Here is an 18,946-nt window from a genome sequence, read left to right as displayed (position 1 = left end):
ATCATTGTCTGTGTCATGTTGGGTGTCCTGGTCTACAAACAGGTCAACATGGCTGGAGGTGGTGTAACTCTATTTTATTAACAACTCAACTGTAATAACATACTGTAAGCTTGGGTCCATGCATTACCAGCTTATCTGTGGACCCTGTCCAATCACTATCTAGGTGAGGCACTCAGCACATGGTGAATGTCTGAGAGGCAGGCTGTGAGCTCTGTGCTCTGAGCTGGCTGCTGCTAGAATGAGCGGGAACTCTGGTGTCCCCTGTCTTTATAGTGCGTGTGCTCTCACTGGTGATTGGCTGCGATGTTGTGTATGCTGATTGGTCCTACTGTATGTCCGTCAGTGTGTGTGTGATTGCACCATGATATGCTGATGTATATCATGACAGTCTGCCTAAGGCATAGCAACAGCCATTGTCCAATCAGTTCTTGTGCGCACTCCCTGACTTCATATACTGTTCTTCACTGCAGACCCTCGCTGTTTATGCTGCTCCTGCTGACCATCTGGCTTTGCTGATGTCTTCACTTTGCTGGTGCTGTTACGAATACCAACAGGCTATAGTGTCTCTTTTAACTTGGCCATATTTCCAGTAGGCTTCGGGCCATGGCAACATACTTATCCCCTTGGCCCACCGCAAGGTCCACCACATCAGGACCACACCAGCAAATACTTGCACCAGTCCACGTCCGTGTGAATCCTGGCCGAGACGCTGGGGAATCCGGTGTCCCATTTACATCCTCCCGCTGGCCAGGGGTGCGAACCTTGATGTCGTTGCCAATGGGGGGCCCAGAGCATTGGAAACAGATCGGGCTCTGATCCCGTTTTTTCCCCGACATGAGATCCCCGCCACATCAGGAACTCCACTACGGGTGACGGGTGGCAGAGAATCCCCCCCCATTACCTCTAATGCCCTGTGAACCCATATGCCAAAAAATTGTTTGCTCTTCCCTATCACTGAGTCTACTTCCATTTGAAGTATAATTACTGCTTTTACTTTTAGCAAAATGCATCTGCTCACATTTGCGAATATTTAATTCCACCTGCCGCTTTTTTGTCTATTTCTCCACCTTTGAAGTTTCCTTTCATCTTTGAAGGAATTAACTATGCCTCCTATTTTAGTTTAAAATAATTTTTTTAGCACCACTGCCTAGAGGACAATAGCCACAATAATGATGTAAAGGGCTACATTTTTGTGGCCCCATGGAGACAGGGTTGGAGATGGGGGTTGGTGGGAAATAGGGGAAGTCATATTGGGATGCTTCCTCTGGTGCCTTTCCCAGGGAAGACCGGGAAAAATGTTTGCTGCTGCTCCGTGGAGTAAAACAGCCAATTAGGACAATCAAAGCCCCACTTAAGGTCAATTTAATTCTGGTGCTGGTATTTGTACACTGTCAGAGCACTTTCCTGCAGTATATGGAGGCTGCCAGCTCAATCAATGTGGTCTTCTACTGGCAGGCTGAGTGACTACAAGAACCAGAGGCTCCGTGCCAATAAAGGGGACTAGAGGCTGTGACTGAGTCCATTGCTGCTCGAGTAACCATGTCTGATAACTACCCAAAGATTCCTATTAGGCTTGATGAGCATTATTCTTCCTTTTCAAATCCATGCAGGTTAGACAAAGGGCGCTATCTGCCATCCACGTTGTGCCTGAATGGGAGTGTAATGCTGGATGTCCCCAGCCGGGTGCTGTTCAGTACTGGTCCACACAAACATAACCAGGTGGGGAGGGGGTCTCCCGAGCTATCGGAGGTGACTAGGCGGTCAGGGACAGGGCAGGGTGGCCCCCTGGCCCTCCCCTTGGAATTCAGACACCTTGGCACTGCCAGCTTGCACCTTGGCACTGCCACCCTGGCAGTGCTCCTGTCAACTTTGCAGTCGTGGTGGCAGTGCCAAGGTGCCCAGGGTGCCAAAGGTCAGAGCCTGAGCAGGGCCATACCCATGAAAGGAGGGTGGAAAGGGATTATGAAAGTTGGAGGGTGCAGTATGGATATAAAGGGGCCTCTGGATGGTTGGGGGGTGAAGGGTGGGGGTCCTGGAAAGGGGGCCCCTCAGCAACCTCATAGTGGGGTGTCATCAATTGGGGCGGTGTGGGATACTGCCCATATGTGTGGGCTGTGACATTGCCCATGGGTGGGGGTTGTTGGGGATCCACAAGCTCACTTTGAAATCGGGGCACCCCTTCAAAATGGTGGCTCTCTGAGGAGCTGGTCTGGCCAGCGAGTTCAGCTCCCAGTAATGAAAATAATTTTACGTGTGGGCTTGACCGGGAAGAAACTCCCCAGGGCTCGAAAAAATGACTAGGTGTGGTTAGACAGGGCTGGGGAACCGACAGAGCTGATGGGAAACGCCCAGCAAAATCCACCACAAATGGCACTTAGAAACCTCTTTGTTAGATTGCGAAAAGGTCATTTTATCCTAATTAAAAACTCTAAAATGTTCCCAATTAATGTTGCTGATTGGGTTCTGATACATGGTTTAACTGTGTCTTTTTTTAAATGGCCATTCTACAGTAATCACACTCAACAGAGCTCTGAAACATAAGGTTGAATTTTACCAGCTCTGTGGTGAAGGGCTAGGAGGCAGGAGTCTGGTAATATGGTGGAGGAACACAACATCGTTCCACAGCCACGGAATATTACCGGCAGCAGGAATGTTAGCAGCGTGGCAGAGCATCAGGTGGCTAATTGAGCCTCTTGATTGCCCAATTAAGGGGCTGTTTCCTCCCCTGCCTGCAGTTTTCCCACACTATGAGGCACCACTGATGTGTGGGGAGACTCGCACATAAACCACAGTAGCATCTGGAGATAGAATCCTCCTAAATGTTTTCTCCATGGCCAATGGAGTGTCTCCCTGGCGGCAATGGCTAACACGGTGCCTAGGACCACTGCTGTAATCTGCCCCACCCCTGATCACCTGGGCCTGCCTCGACCGGCTTGATTAAAAACCTACCTCGTCTTCAATGGTCCTGCAGCAAGACCGTTCCCCTTCCTTCATCCTGCAGCCTGAATGATGATGATGTTATTGAAGCTGCCAAGCTGTTGATCTTCTGATTGGGCTGGCAGCTCTGGGAGGTGGGCTGCCATCCTAAATTGGATGGTGGTCCCCCTGCCAACCTATTGCCTAGGTCCTGCTGCCTTCTGGCAAGAAATCAGCTCCCACTTTTGATACCAATGGCAGAACTTCTCGACTTCTGACAAATTTTAGCCCATAATTTCAAGAGCCTCTGCAATTGTTTTCTTGTTCTCAATGATATAACTTGTCAGGCCCTGGCACTTTGACTTCCTTTAGCTTTACTAACTGACATAATAATTTTCTTTTTATCCATCATTATGTTTTTCAGCCTGCTCTCAACCACTTCAGAATTTACATCCTGTCTGATATCCTTCTTTTTTGTAAAATCTGATACAAAGTACTTGTTTGGTAACTCTACAAGTTTTTGTCCATCAACAAATTGACATCCTTACCTCTCAATTGTCCTACCTTACTTTTAACTATTACATTTATATCGATATTCTTGTAAAATATTCTTTTTGATGCTTATCATTTATCCCATCTACTTTTTCTTTTCCTATTTTTAACCTCATCTTATTTTCTTAACTTCTTCCATTTTTCATTATTATTATTCTTTGGTCCTCAAAGGCTTCGTTTTCAAATTTAATTGGTTTCTAACCTCTGTTGCTCTTATTAGCCTTAGTTTTATTAGCTCTAATTCTGTCACCTTTGCTCACGAGTCGCCAGGTATCCTTCTGATACCGCCACGTGGTTCAAGCTCTAGTTATGATTAATAAGACAGCACACCGCTTAGTAAGAGTAAAATCAACGGTCATTTATTATATACAGCAATAAATACTTATACAATAATCCTACTTTCTAGACTACTACCTACCACTACTGGCCAATACTTTTGGGAATGGCCCACTAGGTCAGGGAAATGAATGGCTTATCGAATTGGGTCTGGCCTGCGGGATTCAAAGGCTGATACAGGTCGATAGCTAGGAGTCTCTATCGGGTAGCGATCGCTGGAGTCAAACTTGCGGTTTCTGGTCGACGGTTCTTGCGAAGGTTGCAAGCAGGAGAAGAAGGGAGAGAAGGGTCGATCTGAACTTGGCCCCTATCTTTATAGTTCCCAGGGGCTTCCCGCGTCTCAGGGCGGACCTTGACCCAGGTCCCAAGTGATTGGACTTGGTCCCAATCACTGGGTTCGATATGCTCCAATAATGGGGCTATTCCTTGATCGGGGGGTGGTCGTTCACCTTTCTTTGTCTCGGCCACTGCTGGCGCCGAGAGGTCTGGATCGGCATTCAATTGCTAATTTGTCGCAATTGTTCCCGGGGATAGCCGATTAAACTGCAGATGGCTGGGTTGATGCGCTGCTAATGGTCGCAGGTATCGATCTGGGCCGACTTCCCCAGAGCCGAATACGCTGTTCTGCCTGCAGCTGTCCGTTTGTGCCCTGTTGGCTGCTTTTCCCATCAGCCTTTTCGGTTAGCCATTTTACATCGGGTTTTGGCCAAATTAATCGGGAATCAGCCATTTTAGGTGGCTACACCTCTTCATTTATTCATTGAATTCTGAAACTAATAGTAGTTTACTTTTTTCTTGATGGAAAAGCATATTTGGAAGCTTGACAATCAGTTTTTAAAAACACATCCTGCGTTGTTCTACAGTCCGAGGTGCCGATTTCTCCCTCCACCTCACCTGATCTTGTTTTCTCCTCATCTTTCTATGTTCTCCGTCAATCCAACCTGGTGCTCTAGTTTTTTGGCATTGAGTTTTCCCTCATCTGGTTGGCTTTTAAATCTTAAGCTTTATATAATTTTCACTACTCCCATGGTGCTGACCCACAAAAAGCATATCTACCTGATCTATTTCACTATTTATAACTAGATTTAGCAACAGCACCACCCTTGGAGGCCTACTAATGCACTGCTTTGGGAATCCTGAATGTATTCTAGCAATTCAATTCCCTTTTCTCTATACGTGCTCTCTCTGTCCCAATCGCTAAATGGATAATTAAAAACTTCAAGCACAAAATTTGGTTATTCATTTCTCTAATCAGACTGCAAAATCCCTCTTCCATTTTCTTCCTACCATTTGGAGGTCTGTAATACAACCCTGATAATGCAACAAACCTTGGTCTTTAACGATATTGGCTCTGTTTGTACCCCTTGTTTCTGGCAACTTTGTTTCACTCGTGAATCTTTTTTTAATACATATCTTTATTAGTGTTTTTCCAATTTTACAAATAACGGAACAAACCCTCAAAACTTGGACAGTGCAGCATAAGTGCTTCAGTGTACATGAATGCAGATGGGGAAGAAGAAGATCAAGCTGTGAAACCCATGGTAGAACGGTGCACAACTTCAGATGTAGCAATTGCTCATATCGCAAAATAAAATATAGGATAAGATTTTCGCGTCATATTCAGGCATGTACCAAAACATACCTCCCCAACTCCAACTATACCAGAGGAGCCAGTTAAGGATTCTTTAACCCCAAAATAAAGAAATAATGAAAAAATCCACAAAGACATTAGTTGTAAGTGAAATACTTTACATATAACCACAAGACATAACACATCCCCAAAGACTGGTACAGTAGAGTGATCATTATTCCACATAAATATACAGAGAAGACCAGCAAATATTCAAACATAGTAATCAACGTAGTTGGCATCTCCCTTCATATGGAAAATGAAACAATGAAAGTATACCAAAGAGAGTGGAGGATCTCAGGATAACAGGATACCAGGATAAAGCCCAGAAAGAGAGGAATATCAGGATTAGCCAATAGACGTCAGACAAGGTCTAGCAATGTGCACTTTCGCAAAAAGGATACAGGAGGTAGAACAGAGTACCCGGACACTGCCTCCCAGGGAGCCCAAACCTCAAGGTGGAGGACAGTCTGGAAGTCCCTATTTATGATCACTTGGAGGAGAGCACCCTACTCCTCCTTCCAGCCCAATCTCTGACTAAAGAGAGACTCTAACAACGCTGAACCGAAACATCCAAACCCACATTCACACCCTGCAGCCAACAAAATACAACCTTCCCCAGGAGAACCAAATCTCCAGAAGGAGAGAAGTCCAGGAGCCCCCCAAAAGGGGTAAATTTGGGGGTGGATGACCTACTCCACCACCCGCCACACCCTGCACTTGACCCAGGTAAACACAGTTGCCATTGCCCTAACCTTCGCAATCAAGTGAAAAATGAAATTGTTCCCACCGCGCAGCCAAGTAAATATGGAAGACTAACCCAAGAAAGGCTAGATATCCAAGGATTAACTGACCAGGCCCGGGCATGCAGCAACACATATTTCCCCTTATTCCAACAACACTAGAGGTGCCAACTACATAAATATAGGATCCCCGTCTTCTCCAGGATACATGATCTCTCCGTACCTTTTCCGAAGGATTCCATGGTCCCAAAATAACAAAAGTGCAAAAGAAAAACACAACACGAATAGTTCTAATGGGGATTTTCCTCACCCACAATGAGGACTTCTATATCCATGCCAACCACCTCTATACCAAACCACCCACCCACCATTCTGTTGTTGCGCCGCCCGTCTTTTCTACAAATAAAGCGAAGAGTACATAAAAAATGTACTCCCTCCGTGTAAAAGCCGGGTTTATGGCACATTAACAAAAACTAGGTAAATATTGCACAATCTTCATGTCATACAACCAACTCAGCATTATTTTTGCAATATAATAGGATAAGAGGCGTCAAAAGCCTCTGTGCTCATAGATCCTACACCCTTGCAAGGATAAAAGGCAATAACACAGAACCAGGGGCATAATCACAAGGGAACAAAGTTCAGGAGTAATGATGAACTGCAGGATAATGCAACCATCCACAGAGCTTGGAAAGGCCAAATTCACGACAGGATCATTGAACAACATCCAGGATCCATCCAGTGTTTCATGAAGCCCCTGCACCTTCACCATGTTGTCATCGCGAAGCGCTGGGAACAAGAAACCTAGGACCCGATGGGTGGTGAGGGCCTGCTGTGTTCAGCTGCCTTCAAACCTTCTCAACAAACATCAAGGACAAGAAAACGTAAGACCACTGGTCGGAACCGTTGACCGACGCCAAGCCTGGAAGACTACATACGATGTGCTCCATCGAACTTGAAACGCTCAGCCTTCAAATCGAGATTGAGAAAGCATGTTAATGGTCCTCAAATTCGGCCAAGAACTCATCTCCAACTCCCATTGAGAGACTAAATGCAGGGATACTCCTTCACTGGCCCTATCTCCCAGAATTAACCAGGATGTTCAACATACCAGGCAGCAGGGTTTCCCAGAACTGACGGCGAGCCGGTGAAACCCCAATGAGGAGACTTCCCTCTCGACTGACAAGATTTGTTTCTTCACTTCTTCCATTCTTTTTAAGATATCTTGCCAAGGATCAATGTAAGCACCAAGGAAGCCAAAATCAAGGTTCACAACTTCACTCACAATGGCAGCCATCATCTGGACGCCAATGACATCACCGAAGCGTAGGCCCACTCACCGGCAAAAGAGCCACTGCAGGCTGGGCCCCAGCCGGCTGCCTCTGACTGCCTCAATCAAACAAGGATTTTCTTGATTTAACTTGGCTCCCCAACGCCAAAATTCAGCAAGGATCTTCCAGGAACGTAGCATAGATCATACACATCAGGATCAAATAATTATGGGTTGTGCAGCAGAATTTTTAAAAAGGATTAAAAGATGAAGAGAGCCATGCTCAATCTTGTTATGCTGAATAATAGCATACCCCTTTGTATTTATCTGATGGGTTTGTTTTTAAAAAGATCAAAACAATTTTATTAAGAACACTCAAACTTTTGTCAAGCCTGCTTGCTTGTCAGAGGGAGTAGACAGGATTTCAGGAACTAAGAGTGTCCTGGGACCCACTTTACAATTAGAGAGCCTTTTAAATATAGTGATTACAAGGAAGTAATCTAATCAAGTGGTTCGGATGACATCACAAACCACAAGGAATCTCCAAAGGTTAATAGCTGTCATCCAATTCTGGGATTTGATTACATCCTTAAAATCACTTTGTGGTATCTCCTACTGTTTAGAAAATATACTGTTTTGATTTCTGGTGACGGTTTTATTTAGTTTCTGTGTCTGCACAGACCTTGAGTGTAGACGCCAACTGCCATTGTTCTCCATGCTCTTGATCCATGATGACATTTACTATGGACAACTATCCACAGTGAAATAATCATGCAGAGATAGCAGAAATGATCTGCAGCTGATTGTCAAAGCAAACCTATGCCTCATGTTTATTGTCATTGGTTAATTCTATTACTCAGAATAATTTTGCAGGAGACTGAAGCAAACCCTTTCCTGGAGACTTCCATTTAAAATGAAGACTTTGATCTGATTAGGGCAATGTGAATATGTTCAAAGCTTTGACACTTAATGCAGACAGGACTGCTGAATGTCTGGTGCAATATGTTTAATGTTGCGTGCAAGAAAGCTATCCATTTCTTTAACCAGATCCCTCTCTACAATATATACTGTTTTTTTACCGCAGTAATTACAATTAGAGTTCTTAGACGTGATTTAATGGCCCTGTCGCGCCCGACTTGGTGATGCAATGAGGTTGTTGAATCACGCAAGAAGCCGCTCATGAGATTTGACAACGCTCGAAATATCTTGCAAGGTTCAACAAGAACGAGATTAACATATTTAAATGAGTCATTAGGCTCATTTTGATATGTCCGCGCTGTATTCCCCTGGGGCCTGGGAGCTAACAGCCTCACCTGGGAGTCCGCGCCAGGGTGCCGTTTAGTGCTGGTTTCCACAAACATTGACCAGGGATAACGGCACCAGGGGTGGGGGTCTCCCAGGGCATTAGAGACCTCCTGGGTGGTCGGGCTCTGGGCTCTAGGCTTCTGCCTCAGGGACCTGTGCAATCTGACCACTTCAGGGGCCTTATCTAGCATTCCCTCTGCCACCAGACCCGCCAGCATCCTCGAGCCGTACCTCATGGCACTTACACCTTCCACTCCTTCAGGCAGGCCCATTATTCACAGGTTCTGCTTTCTCGAGGTGTTCTCCTGGTCGTCCACCTTTGCCCTCAACGTTTTGCAAAGGTCTCCTAAGAGCCCCACATCTACCTTCAGTGCCACCACACGATCACTGTGATCTGAGATCACTCCTTTGATCTCTCGGATCTGCGGCCCCTGCACCTCCAAACACTTCTCCACCTGCTCCATCAAACTTTTCAGGGGTGCTACAGCTCCTTCGATGGCCTTCGAGTGATCCTCCTGCATCTCCTTCCTCTGCTGGCGGAATTCTTCCTTAACAAAAGTCATCAACTGCTCCATCTGGGGCTTTCCACCTTGCACCAGCCCTTCCTGCTGCATGATGGCACAGTGATTAGCACTGCTGCCTCACAGCTCCAAGGTCCCGGGTTCAATTCCGGCCTCGGGTGTCTGTGTGGTGTTTGCACATTCTTCCCGTGTCTGCGTGGGGTTCCTCCGGGTGCTCCCGTTTCCTCCCACAGTCCAAAGATGTGCACATTAGGTGGATTGGCCATGCTAAATTGCCCTTTAGTGTCGAAAAGTTTAGGTGGGGTTATGGGGATAGGATGGAGGCATAGGGTGCTCTTTCCAAAGGCTGGTGCAGACTCGATGGGCCGAATGGCCTCCTTCTGCACTGTAAATTCTATGATTCCCCCTCTGCCATCCTTCCACTGGTTGCTGCGGCACAGGTTTCCACCAACTCTTTGGCCAGCTCTCTCACCGTCTTCTGTCGGGATTGGTAACCAGTGGACATACCACTCCTGGGGGAAACTACACCTCCGACCTTCAACTACATCTTTTCGTCAAAATTATACCTCCAAAGGAGACCCAGGTCACAGGGTGGGAATCACAGCACACCTTCACTCCTGATGTACCGTCTGGGGATCCACCTAGATGTAGCATTAGGGCCTGTAAAGCCAGAAAATTAGACACCAGCTAAGTTGGCACAGGCGCAGGACACAGTTATTGATAGGGGCTAGGGCACAAATCTGTATGTATGTTTTCACATTAAACACCTGTACACAATGTTACAACCTGTCTCGGTGCTCTGTAAGAAGGGTGCAAGTGGTTCGCTGGTCTCGGCTGGCCACATCGGAGGCATGGGTGGGGGGGGGGGGAATTGTCAGACCTTGGGGGTGGGCTTGGCTCAGGGTCCACAGTTCAGCCACCGCTCACTGCTCCGGTGTCCCACCCCACCCACTGTCCCCACCTCCGCCACCCCTGGGAATTGGAGGGACCTTGTGATGGAACGGCCAGCTCGTGTGCATGGATCACCCAGGTGGACGATGGAAAGTGCTATCGTGGGCAGCAGTCACACGTTGTTGAGGAATGCGGAGCACCAGAGCTCAACGCAGAGCGGGTTGTCATCATCCTCCATTTCCATCCCAATGCCCAGACGTGCAGATACTGCCAAACCAGGGCCCACACCCTGTAGTGAGACAGGAAGGAATCATGGAGGGGATAGCAGGTGGGGGAGTCGTTGGCCGGGGAAAGGGGTGGGAAGTGGGGCTGGGATGCGGTGTCCGTGCCCCTGCCCCCGCCCCCACCAGTTGCGGTGAACCTGGAGGCGATCAGAGCGTCACGTGCGTGTTGGCTTGGTGCACATGTTGTGCGGCCTCCCGTGCCTGCCTGGGCCCCATGTCCTGCCCATCCTCGTCCTTCCCCCCCATCTTCCTCGACGGATAAGGTCTGGCATTCATCCTCCTCCAGCATATTGCCCCTCTGCTGTGCGATATTGTGGAGGATGCAGCAGGCCACCACAATGTGGGTGACCCTCCCAACACCATACTGGATTGCTCTGGAGGGGCCCTCCAGTATGGTGTTGGGAGGGTCACCCACATTGTGGTGGCCTGTCCGCCGCCCCCCTGTAGAGGCTATTGTGAATGTTGCCCTTGGGCGGGCCGTGTGATGCCCCCTGGTGGGTGGCGGCCGCTTGGGGTGGTGGTAGGGCGGAGGGAGGGTGGAGTGAGGGGTAGGTGGGTGGGAGAGTGGGGCCTGGAGTGCGTGTGTGGAAGCACCTATACAGTAGTGGCACTCTGTGGAACCAGGGGCCAAGGTGGGTGCTCAGTGGGGTGTGAAGCAAGATTGCTGCCTTGCAGCATCAGCAATGGCGGTCCATGCCATGACACCGCCCAAAACATGGGGGGTCATCCCGGCCCAACAGCAACCCCCCCCCCCGCCCTGGCAGGTTTCCCTCTCCCCCAGTCAGCCAGCTTGGCCAGTGTCAGGACCGACAGCCCACGGTTGCATCTCCCCGTATCCTATCTCCTCTCCCTCATCAGCTGTGATTTTGGCATCAGAACTGATTCACTGCCCAATCGCGTTTCCCGATTCCGGTGTCAGCTGCCAGAGAATCCCGCCAATTATCTATTGCCTTTCTTTCTTTTCTTTATCCTTCAAGTCACCAAAATACAGAAGAAGAACTAGCAGTAGGCATCACATTTGATAGCACAGTGCCACCCAAATCTACTTTACGAGGCACCAACTCAGAGACTGACACTATAGATACAGCAAAGGGTGGGCTAAAGGGAATCAGCGATCACAAGAGGACAGGAGCATGAATAACAGATGGGCAGCACGGCAGAATAGTTGTTAGCACGGTTGCTTCACAGTTCCAGGGTCCCAGGTTCGATTCCCGGCTTGGGTCACTGTCTGTGCGGAGTCTGCACGTTCTTCCCGTGTCTGCGTGGGTTTCCTCCGGGTGCTCCAGTTTCCTCCCACAGTCCAAAGATGTGCAGGTTAGGTGGATTGGCCATGCTAAATTGCCCTTGGTGTCCAAAAGGTGAGGTGGGGTTACTGGGTTACGGGAATTGGGTGGAGGTGTGGGCTTGAGTAGGGTGCTCTTTCCAAGGGCCAATGCAGACTCAATGGGCCAAATGGCCTTCTGCACTGTAAATTCGATGAAATTCTACGAGACGGCCCAAGAAACTACTGGCCAAAGGGAGAGCTTGCATCTTTGCCCTGCAGAGTAAAGGATCTCAAGGGTGCAGCCGACCATCAAGAATTATCTCCCTACCTCAGTTTGAGGATTGTATTGTTGGAGTTTAGAAGAGTAAGAGGTGAAATAATTGAAACATATATGATCCTGACAGAATTGATATGGAAATGACTTTTCTTCTTGTGGGAAAATCTAGAACCGAGGCCACTGTTTATAAATAAGAGATCGCCCATTTAAGACAGAGATGAGGACATTTATTTTCTCTCAGACTGTTGTGAGGATATGGAATTCTCTTCCTTAAAAGGTGGTTGAGGCAGAATCTTTGAATATCTTTAAGGCAGAAGTAGATAGATTTTTGATAAGCAAGAGGTGAAAGGTTATCGGTGCTAGGTTGGAATATGAAGTTGAGGTTAAAATTAGATCAGCCATGGTCTTATTGAACCACAGAGAATCCTTCAGGTGTAGAGTGGCCTACTCCTTCTCCTAATTCGTATGCTTGTGTGCATCAGTGGCAACTTAGAGTGCAACAGAGATTCCATCAGCAAGCCCTCTGTTACATCCCCTGGGTTGAATGGAAGGACCATCTCATAAACGCTGACATTGGTCTTGAAACAAACTCCACTCGCATTCAGGCAAAAACCTCTGCAGTCAACTTTGAACCAGCTTTAGTGAGATGATAGAACATAGAACATAGAACATTACAGCGCAGTACAGGCCCTTCGGCCCTCGATGTTGCGCCGACCTGTGAAACCACTCTAAAGCCCATCTATTGTCCATATGTCTATCCAATGACCATTTGAATGCGCTTAGTGTTGGCGAGTCCACTACTGTTGCAGGCAGGGCATTTCACGCCCTTACTACTCTCTGAGTAAAGAACCTACCTCTGACATCTGTCCTATATCTATCTCCCCTCAATTTAAAGCTATGTCCCCTCGTGCTAGACATCACTATCCGAGGAAAAAGGCTCTCACTGTCCACCCTATCCAATCCTCTGATCATCTTGTATGCCTCAATTAAGTCACCTCTTAACCTTCTTCTCTCTAATGAAAAAAGCCTTAAGTCCCTCAGCCTTTCCTCATAAGATCTTCCCTCTATACCAGGCAACATCCTGGTAAATCTCCTCTGCACCCTTTCCAATGCTTCCACATCCTTCCTACAATGCGGCGACCAGAACTGCACCAATACTCCAAATGCGGCCGCACCAGAGTTTTGTACAGCTGCATTATGACCTCATGGCTCCGAAACTCAATCCCTCTACCAATAAAAGCTAACACACAGTACGCCTTCTTAACAACCCTATCAACCTGGGTGGCAGCTTTCAGGGATCTATATACATGGACACCGAGATCTCTCTGTTCATCCACACTACCAAGAATCTTACCATTATCCCAGTACTCTGTATTCCTGTTACTCCTTCCAAAATGAATCACCTCACACTTTTCTGCATTAAACTCCATTTGCCACCTCTCAGCCCAGCTCTGCAGCTTATCTATGTCCCTCTATAACCTGCAACATCCTTCCGCACTGTCCACAACTCCACTGACTTTAGTGTCATCTGCAAATTTACTCACCCATCCTTCTACGCCCTCCTCCAGGTCATTTATATAAATGACAAACAGCAGTGGCCCCAAAACAGATCCTTGTGGTACACCACTAGTAACTGAACTCCAGGCTGAACATTTCCCATCAACCACCACCCTCTGCCTTCTTCCAGCTAGCCAATTTCTGATCCAAACTGCTAAATCACCCTGAATCCCATGCCTCTGTATTTTCTGCAATAGCCTACCGTGGGGAACATTATCAAACGCTTTACTGAAATCCATATACACCACATCAACTGCTTTACCCTCGTCCACCTGTTTGGTCACCTTCTCAAAGAACTCAATAAAGTTTGTGAGGCACGACCTACCCTTCACAAAACCGTGTTGACTGTCCCTCATCAAATTATTTCTTTCTAGATGATTATAAATCCTATCTTTTATGAACCTTTCCAAGACTTTGCCCACAACAGAAGTAAGGCTCCCTGGTCTATAGTTACCGGGGTTGTCTCTACTCCCCTTCTTGACAAAGGGGACAACATTTGCTATCTCCAGTCTTCTGGCACTATTCCTGTAGACAATGACGACATAAAGATCAAAGCCAAAGGCTCAGCAATCTCCTCCCTAGCTTCCCAGAGAATCCTAGGATAAATCCCATCCGGCCCAGGGGACTTATCTATTTTCACACTTTCCAGAATTGCTAACACCTCCTCCTTATGAACCTCAAGCGCTTCTAGTCTAGTAGCCTGTATCTCAGTATTCTCCTCGACAACATTGTCTTTTTCCTGTGTGAATACTGACGAAAAATATTCATTTAGCACCTGTCCTATCTCCTCGGATTCCACGCACAACTTCCCACTACTGTCCTTGACTGGCCCTATTCTCACCCTCGTCATTCTTTTATTCCTGACATACCTATAGAAAGCTTTAGGGTTATCCTTGATCCTACCTGCCAAAGACTTCTCATGTCCCCTCCTGGCTCTTCTCAGCTCTCTCTTTAGGTCCTTCCCAGCTATAACTCTTGCCCTGTGGTATATACCTATCCCTTTCCATCGCTAAAGTAAACGTAACTGAATTGTGGTCACTATTACCAAAGTGCTCACCTACCTCCAAATCTAGCACCTGTCCTGGTTCATTACCCAGTACCAAATCCAATGTGGCCTTGCCTCTTGTAGGCCTATCTACATACTGTGTCAGGAAACCCTCCTGCACATATTGGACAAAAATGGACCCATCTAAAGGACTCGAACTATAGCGTTTCCAGTCAATATTTGGAAAGTTAAAGTCCCCCATAACAACTACCCTCTTACTTTCGCTCCTATCCAGAATCATCTTTGCAATCCTTTCCTCTACATCTCTGGGACTTTTCGGAGGCCTATAGAAAACTCTCAACAGGGTGACCACTCCTTTCCTTTTTCTAATCTCAGTCCATACTACCTCAGTAGACGTGTCCTCATCAAATGTCCTTTCTGCCATCGTAATACTGTCCTTGACTAACAATGCCATCCTACCCCCTCTTTTACCACCTTCCCTGAGCTTACTGAAATATCTAAACCCCGGGACCTGCAACAACCATTCCTGTCCCTGCTCTATCCATGTCTCCGAAATGGCCACAACATCGAAGTCCCAGGTACCAACCCATGATGCAAGTTCACCCACCTTATTCCTGATGCTCCTGGCGTTGAAGTAGACACACTTTAAACCACCTTCCTGCCTGCCGGTACACTCCTGCAACCTTGAAACCTTACTCATGACCTCACTACTCTCAACCTCCTGTATACTGGAGCTACAATTCAGGTTCCCAACCCCCTGCTGAATTAGTTTAAACCCTCCCGAAGAGCATTAGCAAATTCCCCCCCCCCCAGGATATTGGTACCCCTCTGGTCCAGGTGTGGACCATCCCGTTTGTAGAGGTCCCACCCATCCCAGAATGAGCCCCAATTATCCAGGTCTGTGAAACCCTCCGTCCTGCACCATCCCTGTAGTCACGTGTTCAACTGCTCTCTCTCCCTATTCCTCGTCTCGCTAGCACGTGGCACGGGTAACAAACCAGAGATAATAACTCTGTTTGTTCTAGCTCTAAGATTCCACCCTAGCTCCCTGAATTCCTGCCTTACATCCCTATCCCTTTTCCTGCCTATGTCGTTGGTGCCTATGTGGGCCACGACTTGGGGCTGCTCCCCCTCCCCCTTAAGGATCCCGAAAACACGATCCAAGACATCACGGACCTTGGCACCTGGGAGGCAACACACCAACTGCGAGTCTCTCTCGTTCCCACAGAATCTTCTGTCTATCCCCCTAACTATGGAGTCTCCAATGACTAATGCTCTACTCCTCTCCCCCCTTCCCTTCTGAGCAACAGGGACAGACTCTGTGCCAGAAACCTGTACCCCATGGCTTACCCCTGGTAAGTCCCCCCCCCCCCACCAGTATCCAAAGCGGTATACTTGTTACCAAGGGGAACGACCACAGCGGATCCCTGTACTGACTGCTTTCTTCCAGCCCCTCTCACTGTCACCCATCTATCTTCATTCTTCGGAGTAACTACATCCCTGAAGCTTCTATCTATGACCACCTCTGCCTTCCGAATGATCCGAAGTTCATCCAACTCCAGCTCCAGTTCCCCAACGTGGTTTCTGAGGAGCTGGAGATGGGTGCACTTCCCACAGGTGAAATCAGCAGGGACACAGGCGGCGTCCCTCACCTCAAACATTCTGCAAGACGAACATTGTACTGCCTTCCTTGCCATCCCCTCTAGATAACTTGCGAGTTGAAGGCCATGAAGCTGGGTTAAATATTGGGAAAGTGCCACACTGGGATGGGAGAGGGCTTGCTTAGAAGAATTTCAATAATTTTTGGCCTGACAGTTATGGCAGTATTGCTCAGACTTTATCTTCTTCATTACTTCTTCATCTTGCTCCTGGGCTTCTTCTTGCATGGCTTGGCACTGTGACTGGCATTAGCGATGTAGCATGCAGTACACCAATACAAGTATGGAGATTTACTGTAGGGCTATACTGCAGGGTACCACCAGATTGGTTTAGGCCTCTGAAGCTTTGTTTGAACATGTCTGTGGTGTGCTTATGAGAACTCTGATATCTAAATGTCTTTTCACTGAATCGGTGCTCAGCATCTGTGCCTGGGTTCATAATAGGAACTGTAAGCCAGTGCAGAGTGGATGCTCACTGACTCCAAACAGTCAGCCTGACACTTGTTGGTCTTGGTTAAAAATGGGGAAATTGAGACTTGTTGCAAAATGAAGGCATCATTGAGGAAAATGGACAAAGACCTGGACTATTCACTTCTTAGGGTCTCAATTGTTTTTTTAATAAACATTTTATTGAGGTATTTTGGGGACAATAACAACAACAAAATAAACAACATACATGAAACCATAGACATACTGCAAAAGCCATTTACCTCTCATACAGGTCCCACCCTTATTGACCCCCTACTCTAATCTAAACTACTCCCCCCCACCCCACCCCCACCGTCTGCTGACGATTAATTTCCCGCAAAGAATCAACGAACTGTTGCCACCTCCGGGTGAACCCTAACAGTGACCCTCTCAAGGCAAACTTGATTTTCTCCAAACCGAGAAAGCTAGCCATGTCCGATAGCCAGGTCTCCGATTTCGGGGGCTTTGAGTCCCTCCAAGCTAACAGTATCCGTCTCCGGGCTACCAGGGAAGCAAAGGCCAGAACGTCTGCCTCTTTCTCCTCCTGGATTCCCAGTCTTCCGACACTCCGAAAAACGCCACCCCTGGACTCAGCGCCACCCTTGTTTTTAACACCGTGGACATGGCGTCCGCAAACCCCCAACAAAATCCCCTAAGCTTTGGACATGTCCAAAACATGTGGACATGGTTCGCCGGTCCTCCCGCACATTTTGCGCATCTGTCCTCCACCCTAAAGAATCTGCTCATCCGGGCCACTGTCGTGTGAGCCTGGTAAACAACCTTAAATTGTATCAGCCTGAGCCTGGCACATGTTGTGGACGTATTGACTCTACTCAATGCGTCCGCCCATAGACCATCCTCGATCTCACCTCCCAGCTCCTCCTCCCACTTGCGCTTCAGCTCCTCGGTCTGCGTCTCCTCCAACCCCATAAGCTCCTTGTAAAAGTCCGAGACGCACCCTTCTCCTACCCCTCTCTGGAAACTACCCTGTCCTGAATCCCCCTTAGCGGTAGGAGCGGGAAGGTTTACGAAGGAAGTCCCACACCTGCAGATACCTGAATTTGTTTCCCCTCGCCAACCCAAACTTTTCCTCCAATGCCCACATACTCAGAAAGCTCCCCTCTATGAACATATCCCCCATCCTCTCAATCCCCGCTCTCCGACGTAACCGGACCACCCGATCCATACTTCCCGGGGCAAACCGGTGATTATCACAGATTGAGGCCCAAACCGATGCTCCCACTGCTCCCATATGCCGCCTCCACTGGCCCCAAACTCTCAGGGCCGCCACCACCACGGGACTGGTGGGGTACCGTGCCGACGGGAACGGCAGAGGCGCAGTTACCAATGCCCCCAAACTGGTGCCCTTACATGAAGCCGCCTCTAATGCGCACCCACGCTGACCCCCCCCCCCCACCACCCACTTCCTGATCATGGCTATATTAGCCGCCCAGTAATAGTTGCTAAAATTTGGCAGCAGCAGCCCGCCCTCTCCCCGACACCGCTCAAGCATTACCTTCCTTACTCGCGGGGTCTTGCCCGCCCAGACGAAGCCCGTGATCACTCTGTTGACCCACTTAAAAAAAGACCGCAGAATAAAGATGGGGAGACACTGAAATACAAATAGGAATCTTGGGAGGACCGTCACCTTCACCGTTTGCACCCTCCCAGCCAGAGACAACGGAAGCGCGTCCCATCTCCGAAAATCGTCCTTCATTTGGTCCACCAGCCTGGCCAGATTCAATTTATGCAGCCGGTCCCATTCCCGCGCCACTTGGATACCTAGGTACCTAAAGCTTCCCTTTACTAACCTAAATGGCAGCTCTCCCAGTCGCCTCTCCTGTCCCCTCGCTTGGACCACAAACATCTCACTCTTTCCCATATTAAGCTTATACCCCGAAAACCGCCAAATTCCCCTAAAGCCCTCATGATTTCTTCCATCCCCTCTATTGGGTCCGAAACGTACAGAAGCAGGTCATCCGCAGCGAGCGAAACCCTGTGCTCCCCCCACCCCGGACCAGTCCTTTCCAGCCCCTCGAGGCTCTCAGAGCAATTGCCAACGGCTTTGTAGCCAGCGCAAACGACAGTGGGGAGAGGGAGCATTCCTGTCTCATCCCCCGGTGCAGTCCAAAATAGTCCGATGTTGTCTTATTCGTCTGTACACTTGCCACAGGAGCTTGATACAGCAACCTGACTCAGTCAATAACGCCCCACCCGAATCCGAACCGTCCCAGTATCTCCCACAGATAGTCCCCTTCTACCCGATCA

This window comes from Scyliorhinus torazame, chromosome 9, assembly GCF_047496885.1.
Source record: "Scyliorhinus torazame isolate Kashiwa2021f chromosome 9, sScyTor2.1, whole genome shotgun sequence".
NCBI classification, from domain to species: domain Eukaryota; kingdom Metazoa; phylum Chordata; class Chondrichthyes; order Carcharhiniformes; family Scyliorhinidae; genus Scyliorhinus; species Scyliorhinus torazame.
This window is presented reverse-complemented; position numbering follows the sequence as displayed.